The following is a 14,736-nucleotide window of genomic DNA, read 5'->3' as shown; positions in this document are numbered from 1 at the left end:
CTTTCCCTAAAAGTAAAATTTTTCTTCCCCTCCCTTAGCAGAAATGGAAAATCTGCATAACTTTAAAAGAGCCTCAGCATTAATACAAAACAAACCAGTGTAGCCTCTTTATAAATAGTCCCACACCAAACATTTCTACAGGACTATTTTTTTGCAGCAGTAGTTTAATTCCAAAGCCATATAAATCTACCTTGTTTGTAAAACTACTGTAGGGTAATACAAGACAAGCCAAATCTTCGTTCCACTGACATCCATAAGACTGATAGCAGCAGAAGAAAGCAACCCTCCCATATGTTTATTGTATCATATTTTATGCGGCTGTCATGCTCCACTAGCTTTGCACCAAGCTGAAGTCTGACCTTCATCTTAGTATGAATGTGCAGGGCAGAGTCACTGCATGTACGCTGCTTTATTTACCAGCCATCCCTGGGTGTTGCATTATCTCCCCCTGGGACATTTTCTACACCTGCTTTAAGGGTGTATTTACACTGGAGTGAGTGTAGTGTGAGTTGACATTCCTGAGTAAACATTTTAAGGAGTATCTGAGGACTGTTTGCAGCACAGCTGTGATAGCACAGGCTTCAGCACAGACTGGGGACCCCCATACTTGCTCAGTTTTAGGGCTATTCTTCCTGTGCCCAAAACTTCTGGCCGGGACAATCTCTCCAAAGTGCAGGTAACTTGGACTTAGTAGGTCCACTAATGTTCTTGTTCTCTGATCCTGTGCACAGAACAAGGTGGTGAGATTGCAGAAGACAGAGCAACAACCCATAACCACATCCAGCATCCCACTGTCAGCAGACACCATGTACTAAATGTATTTATTAAATATTGAATTCTAGACAGCCAGAAGTAAAATGCATGAGCACACACTTATCCCTAGTCTGCCTGGACTAAGAGAATGCTCTGTTTGCCTTTCATATTGAGACCAACCTGAGCTCTTAAGATTAGTATTTGGGAGTGTTGTAATGTTACAGAAGCATAAGGTCACACTTTAAAAATGGGTGACTTCAGTGTGAATATCTACTGATCAACTTACAGTTGCTTTGACTGTTTTTCATGCCCTTTATATTCTCTTGGCACTTGGAGCATCCCTCAATAACCCAGGCAAGTCAGAGTGAAATGAGCAAAATCAAGGGTGTTCAACAAGAAGCAGGGTGCAGACTTAGATGCTAACCTGACAGAAGGAAAGAGCATGAGCATGTTTCTCTGTGTTATTTTGCTTTACTCTTAATCTGATGTTCTAGTAAAGTAACTTTTGTGTCCTCCTCTCCATAATTCTTACATTCCTGTGTTTGTTCATTCTCTGTTAAGTCAATGAACTGTGACTGTGACTGCATCTGTGACTTAGTTTGCATCATTTTTTCTGATCTTCTTATCCATGTTTTAGCTATTGTACACAGAAGGAGAGTATTTTCTCTCATGTGATAGGGTCTGACTTTTCTCCTACAGCTCTCCTCAAGGTCCAGCCAGGCCTCCCAGATTGCATTCTTATAGATGCTATTTGAAATTATCTTGGTTATTCTGAGAAAACTGCACAGAAGGCACCACTGTGATCTGATTTGAGGACACTGCCCCTCTAAAGACACTCCCTTAATCAGAAAGTATCAAGTGTCTATTCAAGCATTTGCATCAAGTATAACCAAGTGTCATGATCCTTTAAACAGGGTATTAAATTGGACCTGAGACATCTGCAGTCTGACTTGTTGGAGGGTGCTGAATAAGCTGGTTTATTTCTGAATACCTTGACTTCTTCACCAGGGAAACAGGGATAAAATTAATTTCCGCCATAAGGCTTTTGAGATCCACTAACTAATAAAGATATCTACAGAAACAAAGTTTTATAAGGAATTATACTTAATATCTTTATATCCTTTTGACAAGTCCACTTGTGTTCAAAATCTGCTGTACTGGTGGAAATGAAAATTCTTGTGGCTCAAGTGTTTGTATAAATTTTATAAATCTAAATATTCAGGGTTTGTCCTATGTTTGTATCTTCCTTTTCCTTAAAGAGGAAGATTTTTTTATCTGAACTTTTACTGTGCAACCCTTTGAAAACATTTTAATTAGTAACAGTGGAGCTCTGTTGAATGGAGGAGAATTCTAGCTGCACCTTTAATACTTGTAATAACTTATTTTTATGTATCGTAACAGCTCCAAACAGTAAGCAGCACATTGCTGTAGCTGGCTATTTATTACACCTACTGTAAAAAAGGAACCAAGTCTCTATTACTTTTTTATTCATATAGATGTTCCTATAAACCAGATAGTTAAATGATGTATTTATTTTGGTTTCTAGCCAAGCAGAAATATTTAAACCCTGCTTTTGGAAGCAAGAATTATCTAATCACTCACTAGCTTTTATAATAAAACATTTATCATGGAACATTAATCCATTAGTACTTATTTTCCATCCCATCCTTTCACTAGCACCTTGCTTTGAACAAGGTTGAGTTTGGCTGTGATTTTTCCTTTTATCATATATCATAGTTACATGATGGGACACACCAACATTGAATTCAGAAAAAATCTTGCACTTTGCTTGAACTTGGCACCCAGATGTTCTGCTTGTGCTTCCACTGCTAACAAAATAGTGCATGTGTGAGTTCTGAAATAAGTCTTTCATCGTAATGTACTAGAGTTTCGTGGATGTAAGGAGGCATGTGGAAACAGCTAAGAATAATTACCTGCTAAAGAAAAACTTGTGTTTAACTAGCTTTGTTTTTTCACAGCTTTAATTTGCATAGCACATCACCAAACTGCCACACTTAAGCTCTCTGGCATTAAAGGCAAAAATTAAATGCTTCAGGAGAATTTCTGCTTTGCTTTGTATTGTTTTGCCAAATAAGAGATTAAAGGCAACCCCTGACTGAAAAGTGCAGTCCCTGGCTCTGTGATGCCACATCACCTACGGTGCTGTGTGACTGATCAAAGGTTGGACTTCCTTGGGCTCTTGCCGGACCTGGATTTTCAAAGCCACTGCTCAACCCAGTGTCAACCCAGGACCAGAAGGTGACATGTCCTCTTACAGCACAAAGCCAGTGAGAGGAAGGAGAACACTCAGGAAACTCCACAGTCTCATTCCATTTTCTTCAGCTCCCCTTGAAAAGAGAGAAATAAACAAAGAAAAGGAAGGTGAGAAAATCATGAAAAAACAGGTAGGGAGGTCCTCAAGGAACAAAAACCAGAATGTCTGTGCAACTGAGAAGTCTCCACTTATCTATGGCGTTTGTGTGCTGCTTTTCCAAGCAGCAGTTGGATGCCCTGGTAGGTAGGTAGGTAGATAGGTAAGTAGGTAGGTAAGTAGGTAAGTAGGTAGGTAGGTAGGTAAGTAGGTAGGTAAGTAGGTAAGTAGGTAGGTAGGTAGGTAAGTAGGTAGGTAAGTAGGTAAGTAGGTAGGTAGGTAGGTAAGTAGGTAGGTAAGTAGGTAAGTAGGTAGGTAGGTAGGTAAGTAGGTAGGTAAGTAGGTAAGTAGGTAGGTAGGTAGGTAAGTAGGTAGGTAAGTAGGTAAGTAGGTAGGTAGGTAGGTAAGTAGGTAGGTAAGTAGGTAAGTAGGTAGGTAGGTAGGTAAGTAGGTAGGTAAGTAGGTAAGTAGGTAGGTAGGTAGGTAAGTAGGTAGGTAAGTAGGTAAGTAGGTAGGTAGGTAGGTAAGTAGGTAGGTAAGTAGGTAAGTAGGTAGGTAGGTAGGTAAGTAGGTAGGTAAGTAGGTAAGTAGGTAGGTAGGTAGGTAAGTAGGTAGGTAAGTAGGTAAGTAGGTAGGTAGGTAGGTAAGTAGGTAGGTAAGTAGGTAAGTAGGTAGGTAGGTAGGTAAGTAGGTAGGTAAGTAGGTAAGTAGGTAGGTAGGTAGGTAAGTAGGTAGGTAAGTAGGTAAGTAGGTAGGTAGGTAGGTAAGTAGGTAGGTAAGTAGGTAAGTAGGTAGGTAGGTAGGTAAGTAGGTAGGTAAGTAGGTAAGTAGGTAGGTATCTCTGGAGATATCTCTGGGGATCGCGACAGCTGAATCTCTCCTCCATTCCCCAGAGTGTGCTAGGACCAGGATCACAGATCAGGCTGCAAAACTCAGCTGAACCCAAGATCATTCCCCTTCACACATCTCAAATACAGCACAACATTAATGCCATGTGCCTCCAAATGGGGTTCTGCAGGCTGGTGTCAAAGAGGGGCTCCTGCATTTCTTTCTCATTTCTATTAAGAAATGTTCCATTTCTGAGCCAAAAAACCACCCTTTTTTGTAGCATGCATTACAGAATGTATGAAACATCAGAGCCAAATCCTGTGAACTCTGGGTGTAATCTTTACTGCTGGAGTAGACCCCTTGCAACCCATAGGTGTAATAAATACTATGCCAAGCTTTTACAGAACAAGAGCCAAACTATTATTAATTGTAGCAATGGAAGACTGTGATTCACTCCACCTCCCTTTGCAGATTTAAGTGAGGTGCCTGTGTCGAGTGCTGGCTTTAGGCAGGCTGCAACTTGGGAAGATTAGTGACTTGAATCACCACAGTGATTACTGAGGCTCGGGTAAGTCAAATAAAATGCACACACAGAAAAAAACTGACCACTGGAGAAAATTTCTCCTGGGAAATACGGAATAAAGGAGGAGAGAATTTTGAAGACCACGCATTGTTTCATTATTCAGATATAAACTTTCCCTGCTGGTTACTAATAGATAGATGAGAGCATTGTGGTCTCTGTGGTCCCCAGAGAAAAGTGCCTGCCACCCTATGAAAGAGCCTATTATCCTGTGGGGGCTTAAGGTGTCAGAAAGTAACAGAGTACAGATACAGGAGTAGTTCTTTGTACATTTCAGACTTTAATCTTCATTAGAAGTCTCTCTTATGATTCTGGAAGAGAATAAATTTCTGTCTTTTCACTGTACATTTTTAATCTTCAGATAATTAATGTGCATCCTACACCTGTACTACTCATAGAGCTTCTGTGGACATTACAAGAAATTTTGTGTGCAAAGACAGATGAAATGCAGGTTCAAAGAAAGCAAGCTAGTCACTGAGAAAAACTCCTTAAAAAAATCACTTTAAAAATTATTTTTAGTGTCCAAGTATTTAAAAGAAGACAACAATATGGTCATGGCTGGAACATGAAAAGTAGAATCCTTAATTAAGTTACATTTTCTTAACTTATTCCAGTAATTCCTTCTAATTTATGTGGAAGTTTTATCTTTGCAATACAGTACATATATATGCACAAGGTTGTGTCCCTATACTTCTAAAAATAGGTCTATCCTTTCAGATTACTTGCATTTTCAGTATTCTAATGTTTATATTTAAGATACCCTTTCTTTTTTTTATGTATGCTTCACTTTTTTTATTAGAAAAAGCTCTTCAGATTATTTTTATCATAGGTAAATCAAAGTTATATTTAAAAAATTGTGTGGATCGAATACCCAGATATTACTCTTAACAGAAAATAAACTATTTTCTTTCTTCCCATTGGGAAAACGGTAACTGACTTCTCAAACCAAGTTATCAGCTCAAGAATCTGAGAATTTCTGTCATTAAAATGGAATTACCTCATTTTTTAAGTTCATTAAGTGCAGGTGTGTGTAAATCATCTGATGTAATTCCCTCAGCACCTACTGAGCTAAAGATTAGTTCAGCACTTGTGTCAAAATGAGTAGCATCAGCCACTCTAACTTTGAGCTGGGGGCTGTTCCAGTGGGCTGCTCCAGAAGCCAGGAAGAGGTAATGAAGTCAAATTCAAATCACCTTTCCTCTTCTGGAATCAGATTTATTTGTATAAATAACAACATGTAAAATAATAACATGTTGTGAAATGTAATACAATACAATATGAAACAATGGAGTGCAATACAATAAATAGACCTAGCATTGTTGAAGAGTTATGAAACCAGACACTGAACATTCTACCAGTTGCTGACACTGGGACAATATTAGGAAAACCTCTTCTGACAGGGTCATCGTACCTTTGGATGAGCCTTCTGACCTCTCCATGCTTTGCCTGAGGACATTCCTGCATGGTACAAAATGTCTCTCACCCATTGTGGTGCACAATTGTCCTGAAAGATGTTTATAATATATGAGAGACCATTCAGAGGGACCTTGACAGGCTTGAGAGGTGAGCCCATGTGAACCTCATGAAGTTCAACAAGGCCAAGTGCAAGGTCCTGCACCTGGTTTGGGGCAATCCCAAGCACAAGTACAGGCTTGGAGAATGGGGAGAGAATGGAACATGGATTGAGAGCAGCCCTGTGGAGAAGGACTTGAGAGTCTTGGTGGACAAAAAGCTCAGTATGACTTGGCCATGCTCACTCACAGCACAGAAAGCTGACTGTATGGTCATGGAGATCAGTAGAGGTGCCTAAGAACTAGAAGAAAGCAAATGTCACCCCAGTCTTCAAAAAAGGCAAGGAGGAGGACCTGGGGAGCTACCTGCCAGTCAGTCTCATCTCAGTCCCTGGAAAAGTGATGGAGCACCTCATTCTGGAGGCCATCTCTATCCACATGGATGACAAGGTGATCAGGAGTAATCAGCATGGATTCACTAAAGGTAAATCATGCTTGACCAACCTGATTGCCTTCTAAGATGAAACAGCTACCTGGATGGATGAAGGGACAGCAGTGGATATTGTCTACCTCGATTTCAGCAACACTTTCAACACTGTCTCTCACAACATCCTGATACACAAACTGAGAGGAGCGAGGTGGATTAAGGTAGATTGAGAACTGGCTAAACAGCAGATCCCAGAGGGTCGTGATCAGTGGCACAGGGTGCAGTTGGAGGCCTGTCACTAGTGGTATCCTCCAAGGTCCAATACTGGCCCCAGCATTGTTTAACTCACTCATCAATTGCTTGGATAAAAGGGCAGAGGCCTCCTCAGCAATTTCCCTGATGACACAAAGCCAGAAGGTGTGGCCAATATTCCAGAAAGCTGTGCTACCCTTCAGAGGGACCTTGGCAGGTTGGAGAGATGGGCAGAGAAGAACTATTTGAGATTCAGGAAAAGCAAATGCAGGGTCCTGCTCCTGGGGAAGAATAAACCCAGGCACCATTACAGGCTAGGGGCCAACCTGCTGAAAAGCAGCTCTGTGAAGGTGACCGAGCACTGGAACAGATTGTCCAGAGAAGCTGTAGAGTCTCCCTCAATCGAGATATTCAAGAACCATCTGGACACAATCCTATGCCATGTGCTCTGGGATGACCCTGCTTGAGCAGGGAGGTTGGACCAGCTGACCCTCTGTGGTCCCTTCCAACCTGGCCCATTCTGTGATTCTGTATCCTGGGCTGCATCAAAAACAGCATGTCTAGCAGGTCGAGGGAAATTATTTTCCCCCTCTACTCTGCTCTGGTGAGACCCCACCTGAAGTACTGTGCTCAGCTCTGGAGCTCCCAACATAAGAAGGACATGGACCTGTTGGAGCAAGTCCAGAGGAAGCCACGAAGATGATCAGAGGGCTGGAAAACCTCTCCTATGAAGATAGGCTGAAAAAATTGGGGATGTTGAGCCTGGAGAGCAGGAGCCTACAATGGAGCTGGAGAGGGACTTTTTACAAGGGCCTGTTGGGATAGGACAAGAGGTACTGGCTTTAAACTGAAAGGGAGTAGGTTTAGATTAGATGTTAGGAAGAAATTCTTTACTGTGAGGGTGGTGAGATACTGGAACAGGTTGCCCGGAGAAGCTGTGGATGCTCCATGCGTGGAAGTGTTCAAGACCAGGTTGGATGGGGCTTTGAGCAACCTGATCTAGTGGAAGGTGTCCCTGCCCATGGCAGAGAGGTTGGAACTGGATGATTCTGAAGATTCTAAAGGCCAAATGATTTTGTATTGATTCTGCACATTGGAGAAACAGACCCATTTACAGTTGACCCTCATCAAGTACAAAGGTGTGTGACCATGCAGGACTGGCCTCCTACTAATAGTCTCTATGACAGAGAAATTTAATCTTCCAGACATATGAGCATAGGGACAGACCTCAGTGTCTTCTGAATAACAATTCAAATGCACATATTTGATTAAGTTTTTGCACTCATGAATTAAATACTTATAGAAAATTCTACAGATGGGCAAATGTTTGCAAAAAATAGCCCTTATCACATTCTTCTTAACATAGGGATGAACAGGGAGCAAAGCAACACTGATAGTTAAGGGAAATCTCAGACTTCCACAAAAATTTAAATATATTTTACTTCTGTGCTTTCCCAGCTACAGGAAAGGTAACTCCTTTGGGATTTATCCTTTATTAGACTACCAAATGTGACTACAATCACAGAGAATACTGCATACTTTTGTCTATATGTACTTAAAGACATTAGAGGACTTCTTATACAGGGGGGATTGTTAGCACTGTTAAAATATGAAAAAAAATCGCTCCACTTGAAAAAAAGCTGCATGGAAAAAACAATCAAAATTGCCTAAGCAATACTATCACATAATTAGATTGCCTGGCACAAGCTTAATACATGAAATGTCCTCAGTTTTCATGCCATTCTCTGTCTTGATTAAGGAAGGAACTAAAAGACCAGACTTTTTCCATTGCTAAATTTTCCATTGTGAAATTTGACGTGTCCATGACTGAAGAAGCTCTGTTAATCAATAAATCACTAGACAACTTTGATTAATTAACTAGTCAACAACTCATAAGACAGTTCAGTAAGAACATCTGCATTTCCTTTTGTCCTATGTGATTTTTTAGTGAAGTAAAATGTGGCTGTTTCTTTCCCAGACTGTTTGCTTTAAATGTTCTATGGAAGAATTATGGATTATTTTAAATTATTTTCCCCCTCTACTCTGCTCTGGTGAGACCCCACCTGAAGTACTGTGCTCAGCTCTGGAGCTCCCAACATAAGAAGGACATGGACCTGTTGGAGCAAGTCCAGAGGAAGCCACGAAGATGATCAGAGGGCTGGAAAACCTCTCCTATGAAGATAGGCTGAAAAAATTGGGGATGTTGAGCCTGGAGAGCAGGAGCCTACAATGGAGCTGGAGAGGGACTTTTTACAAGGGCCTGTTGGGATAGGACAAGAGGTACTGGCTTTAAACTGAAAGGGAGTAGGTTTAGATTAGATGTTAGGAAGAAATTCTTTACTGTGAGGGTGGTGAGATACTGGAACAGGTTGCCCGGAGAAGCTGTGGATGCTCCATGCGTGGAAGTGTTCAAGACCAGGTTTGATGGGGGTTTGAGCCACCTGATCTAGTGGAAGGTGTCCCTGCCCATGGCAGAGAGGTTGGAACTGGATGATTCTGAAGATTCTAAAGGCCAAATGATTTTGTATTGATTCTGCACATTGGAGAAACAGACCCATTTACAGTTGACCCTCATCAAGTACAAAGGTGTGTGACCATGCAGGACTGGCCTCCTACTAATAGTCTCTATGACAGAGAAATTTAATCTTCCAGACATATGAGCATAGGGACAGACCTCAGTGTCTTCTGAATAACAATTCAAATGCACATATTTGATTAAGTTTTTGCACTCATGAATTAAATACTTATAGAAAATTCTACAGATGGGCAAATGTTTGCAAAAAATAGCCCTTATCACATTCTTCTTAACATAGGGATGAACAGGGAGCAAAGCAACACTGATAGTTAAGGGAAATCTCAGACTTCCACAAAAATTTAAATATATTTTACTTCTGTGCTTTCCCAGCTACAGGAAAGGTAACTCCTTTGGGATTTATCCTTTATTAGACTACCAAATGTGACTACAATCACAGAGAATACTGCATACTTTTGTCTATATGTACTTAAAGACATTAGAGGACTTCTTATACAGGGGGGATTGTTAGCACTGTTAAAATATGAAAAAAAATCGCTCCACTTGAAAAAAAGCTGCATGGAAAAAACAATCAAAATTGCCTAAGCAATACTATCACATAATTAGATTGCCTGGCACAAGCTTAATACATGAAATGTCCTCAGTTTTCATGCCATTCTCTGTCTTGATTAAGGAAGGAACTAAAAGACCAGACTTTTTCCATTGCTAAATTTTCCATTGTGAAATTTGACGTGTCCATGACTGAAGAAGCTCTGTTAATCAATAAATCACTAGACAACTTTGATTAATTAACTAGTCAACAACTCATAAGACAGTTCAGTAAGAACATCTGCATTTCCTTTTGTCCTATGTGATTTTTTAGTGAAGTAAAATGTGGCTGTTTCTTTCCCAGACTGTTTGCTTTAAATGTTCTATGGAAGAATTATGGATTATTTTAATTTGTGCTTCAGTAGCAACTAACAGCCTCTTCCAAGTTCCAGGCCTAATTTGTGCTAGGTTTTACATGATCCCAATTTAATAGGCAAGGCTGGGGGTAGAAAGAGATGCAAAGTAATTCCAGGGGTGCTTGTCCGGACCCCCGCACAAGCCCAGGGGCAAAGCCTGCACCAGAGCTCAGATGTCTGGAGCCCTCCCCCAGCACCCTGCCAGCCACACTGCCTGTCCTGCGAGGAAACACAGAATGCTCTGCTCTAAGCAAACAGCATTGTTTTCAAAGACAATTTGCCAGCATGAGCTTTCCTGTAAAAGGAACCATTTTATTAGCACTCTGGGTGGGATGTCATCCTCCAACAGGATGTCTCCTATGGAGCCATCTAACCTGGACTCCAATGTTGGGTGCTGAATGCAGTCATCCTTCCAAAGTCAGTGCCCAGCCCTTCCATGGGGTATGTTGGGGTGATGGAGGACGGCAGCAAGCAATGCAGAGGCACATGTGGAAGGTGAGGGCATGTTCCCCACTGGAGAAAAACAAAACAAATGTCTTAGTCAACAGAAAGTAATTATGACTGTGCACAGGGCTGGGTTGTAGATTCGGTTGCACCAGTGTAACTTGGATGCCTGTCACAGGAAATGGATTCTGCAGGAGGAGACATATAAACTTAAAAAAATATAAACTTAATCTTACTTCATACCCATGTTCCTATTGAGCTACCTCAGATTTCAAATCTTTTCAAGAATGCAGAAAAGAAACACAGCATTTACTAATACCAACACAGACAGTTTACTATGCTGATCAGGCTCTTGAGTTACTTCGTGTTTCTTGCTTTATTTCAGACTTAGTGCTCTGTCTCACCCAGCTGACAATTCCAAACTCCTCTGACTAAAGGAGCATTCAAAACCTTCCTCCCACTCACAAGCCCAGCAGAGACTTCTGAGCCACCCTCGGCTGCCCATGCATGGAGCATTCATGGTCCTATAACCTCTGCACCATGTTCTGGTTTATTTAAATATGTGAATTGCTGCCTCTACACTTACTTCCTTACAGTAGTTCCAATTCATCTATATGTCTCCCACTGTTTTCATCATTGCTCCTCATGATAAGTACTCTCCTCCATTTCTGTTGTTGTCCCTCACAAATCCTTGTTGCAAAACAGGATGAGAAAAGTATGAAATGTTGGGATTTCTACTAGACAGAAATCCCAGTATCTCAGGCAGACCTGTTGCTGATGTTTTCAACTCCGACAAAAAAGGCGAGTTTTCCTACCATTTTCCAGAACACGTGAGAAACAAAGTGGGGACCAGGGTGTCTTCCCCCAGGGCACAAGTAGTAACACAGTTTGGTAGTCATTACTCAGAGAACCATTTGAGACTTTGATTTCAAATACATGATAGCTCAGTTTCCATCTAAAGCAGCCAACAAACAAGCAAACCAGAAAACACTACCCATAATCCTTTACCTTAATACTTTTTTTTTACTTGCCTCAGAAACAAAAAACAGAGGCTGCAGAGCAATATATTGAAAAAGTTGAACCATACCAACCTTTGAAGAATCACATACAAAATACTATTTTAAATCAAAAGTATGTGTTGCACTTTGGAGCAGGTTGCCAGCTGATGTAAAACAGTTCAGCTCCTTTAATCATATGGGGCTATGCCAATTTACATCAGCTGAGGATCTGTCTAATAATAATATGTGAAGCAGGGCTTCACCACATACTGTACTGAATGTTGGAAAACATCCTGTACTTAAATGCATGCAGCTCTTTAACTTGGAGTATGAGACTGGCCACATTGTTTGACATAAGGGTTAGTTTTCAGATAGTGAAATTTCAGTTGCCAGGTGCCAGAGGCAATTTATCAGACACTCATAAAATAAAGATCAAAAAGCCCATCAGTCTCCCACTGCATCTGGGATCTAGGAAGGAACACTTACAGCCCTCTATCCTTTAAACAGCTCTCACTTAAAGAGCTCACTGTTTATAATAACAAGAAAAGGAGAAAGGGGTCAGGTCAAAACCAGCTGAACAGCAGGTGGTGTTATAAAGTTTTTTTTCCACAGTTAAAACTTTTGTGAAATAGTAGTTCAAGTGTACTCACATGAGCCTGTTCCATATTTTTAATTTGTATTTTTAGATAATTTTTGGCAATTAGAATACAAGTCACAGATGACTTGACTTTTTTTCTCTGTTGTTTACTCGAATAAGTTACAAAAATAATCCTGAATGATTTCTTTTCATGCTTCCCTTTTGACTAAAAGCCCTTGCTACACAAAACTGAACTCAGCTTTTAAATTCAGAACCAAAATTCCTCCAAAGTTCAAAGGGGTTTCCGAGGCATGTTCCCGTTCATAACCAGCTTAGCTGGAATGGTGCAAGATGAGAAGTTTGGATTCAGATCTGAACCATACTATTATTTAATATTTAATGAGCACTCACGCTCACTGTTGGCTGAAGTCAGAGATGTGAACCTTGCCTTCTGAAATGTTTAAATGTCAAGGTTCTGGTGTTGCTCTCAAGTCTCATCAGTGGGGTGGAAGAAGCATCCCTCCACCTCCAAGGAATGTGTCACATTCTGGTTTGAGTCCATCTCTTACGACTTCATTCCTCAAAGAAAAAACAGCCAGACTCTATCAGGCAAGAATTAGCCACACATGTTCAGAGTTTTCATCAAAAACTCACATAAGAAACCTCTCAAATCAGATGAATATAAGATACATTGCTATTCCAGAAGAGTCAGTGAGTGTCACATGAAAGCCTCATCTCTAGCCAGCAACTGACCATGACAACCTGAAGAATTTGATAGACTAATTAAAATATAGCATTACCCCTGAGGACACAGGATTGGAGGAATTCTGCCCCTGATGTACTAAACAATCCTTTGAAGTACAGAGCACACACAGCCCCCAGAGACATTTCATGGCACTGAACACACTGGAGCAGAGGGAATGTAATTTTTCTTGACTAATTTTAATCCCATAATTTAGGTACCTGCTGAGGTTCTGAGTATAGGAACTGGAGAGAAGAAGGTATCTAAATTAATATCCTAATTGCAGTACAACTCAGATATTCTGCATCATCTTCCAGAGGCGTTTTCCTCCATCAGTCAGGCCTGGGAGCCCTGGCCCCCACACAAAACACCTAAATTGGATCCTTACTACAGTCAGTGTGAATGATCTCACTGATAAAAACATTATTTTCTGCAGTGCATGCTGTTTGCTCATGCATCCATTCAAAAGTGTTCTCCACTGCTCTTACCTCCACTGAGTCTAAGAGTTTCTTCACCACAGCATTGATTGATGACCAGTTGTTGGGACCAGCGATGTCTCCAAGTTCACAAACACAGTGCTCATCATTTTTCAAAAATGTAAATGTTTGTCAACAGTTACTGCACAGAGGTAATAAAAATCCATGGGAAAGAAGTGGTGTGCCTTGGATACAGAAAGTATGACTATCATTAGTATTATTTGCTGGCAAATGTGACTTTTGTAAGAGTGACCACAATATTGTTACCATACATCAGCATTCACAGAGGCTAGTACCCTCTAATTTTCTGACTGCTATCAGGCTTCCCAAACACCTTGTCCCAGAAAACATTTTTCTATTCCAAAGCATGAGTCAAGTCTCCCATCTGCTTTGGACATCCATTCAAAAATCTTACTTGGCCTTAATCCCAGTCACTGAATTCTGTGTGGTATCTAGTATAGTGTATGCATTATTTTGAACTGCTGTAATATTGTTATCTTTGCTTTATAACTGTGATCCCTTAGAGCTTTCCTTTGTATTTCCAGCATTCATTTCCCAGGCAGTTTTATAAAAATGTAATGAGGTGCTATTATTAAAGCCTATTAACTTATACAGGCTTGTTGCCTGATGAGAACTCAATTTTATTCTCCTTAAGCAGCAGGCCAGATTGCAATCAAGCAGTTTCTCCAGTGAGTATCCCAAAATATTCATCACCCTATTTCTTAGCCTGAGATAATGCCACAGTATAGACCAGGCCAAAACTTTCCTTTTCCAAAGTTACAATGAAGACATATTTACTCTTTTCACAGTAATTGCCTGTAGTAAGGTAATTCTTTCCTTCATTTGTAGTTTCTTCTCCTGTTTTTTAACTTTCATCCCAGAAATTTGACTGAGATATACGTGGATTGTGCTGTGCTCATGGGTTTCAATTAAGATTTCTACATACCTGAATAATTTCTGTAACTTACCTCTCCTAGCAAGACTAGCATTAGGTTCGTGCAGCATGTGTAGGCACGAGACCACACAAAGCAGGAGGCTTTGCATTCCAGGTCACCATCTCCAGAGGCCAGAGCACAGCAAGGGCTGCCAAATGCGTTTAGATGGGCCCCAGCTCCGCCTGCAGCTGTCAGGGCCCTCCCACGCACTGACAAAGCTTTTCCCACCCTCTGCTGACCTCCAGAGATGCACCTAGTATGGAAACCTGCTGAAAGCACCAAGGTGTTAGGTATTTCTGCTAAAAAGGGCTGGAGGAGGACAAAGACCTTGCAATGAAAGCACAAGGTTGTCTGGCTTCAGTTCC

At 40.9% G+C, this 14,736-nt stretch overlaps 1 long non-coding RNA gene across 1 annotated transcript; it reads right to left on the bottom strand.

The window, feature by feature from the left end:
- Positions 1-10,579: 10,579 nt before the first annotated feature.
- On the bottom strand, positions 10,580-14,485 carry LOC108449273. Its single transcript, XR_001865421.1, has 3 exons — positions 14,405-14,485; positions 13,449-13,621; positions 10,580-10,712 (listed from the first exon to the last, which is right to left on the bottom strand). It is a non-coding gene; the product is annotated as an uncharacterized LOC108449273 (long non-coding RNA).
- Positions 14,486-14,736: the final 251 nt, after the last annotated feature.

The sequence above is a fragment of the Corvus brachyrhynchos genome, unplaced genomic scaffold (genome assembly GCF_000691975.1).
Source record: "Corvus brachyrhynchos isolate BGI_N302 unplaced genomic scaffold, ASM69197v1 scaffold116, whole genome shotgun sequence".
NCBI lineage: Eukaryota > Metazoa > Chordata > Aves > Passeriformes > Corvidae > Corvus > Corvus brachyrhynchos.
The sequence above is the reverse complement of the archived record's forward strand: the minus strand, read 5'-3'. Positions and strand labels throughout refer to the sequence as shown.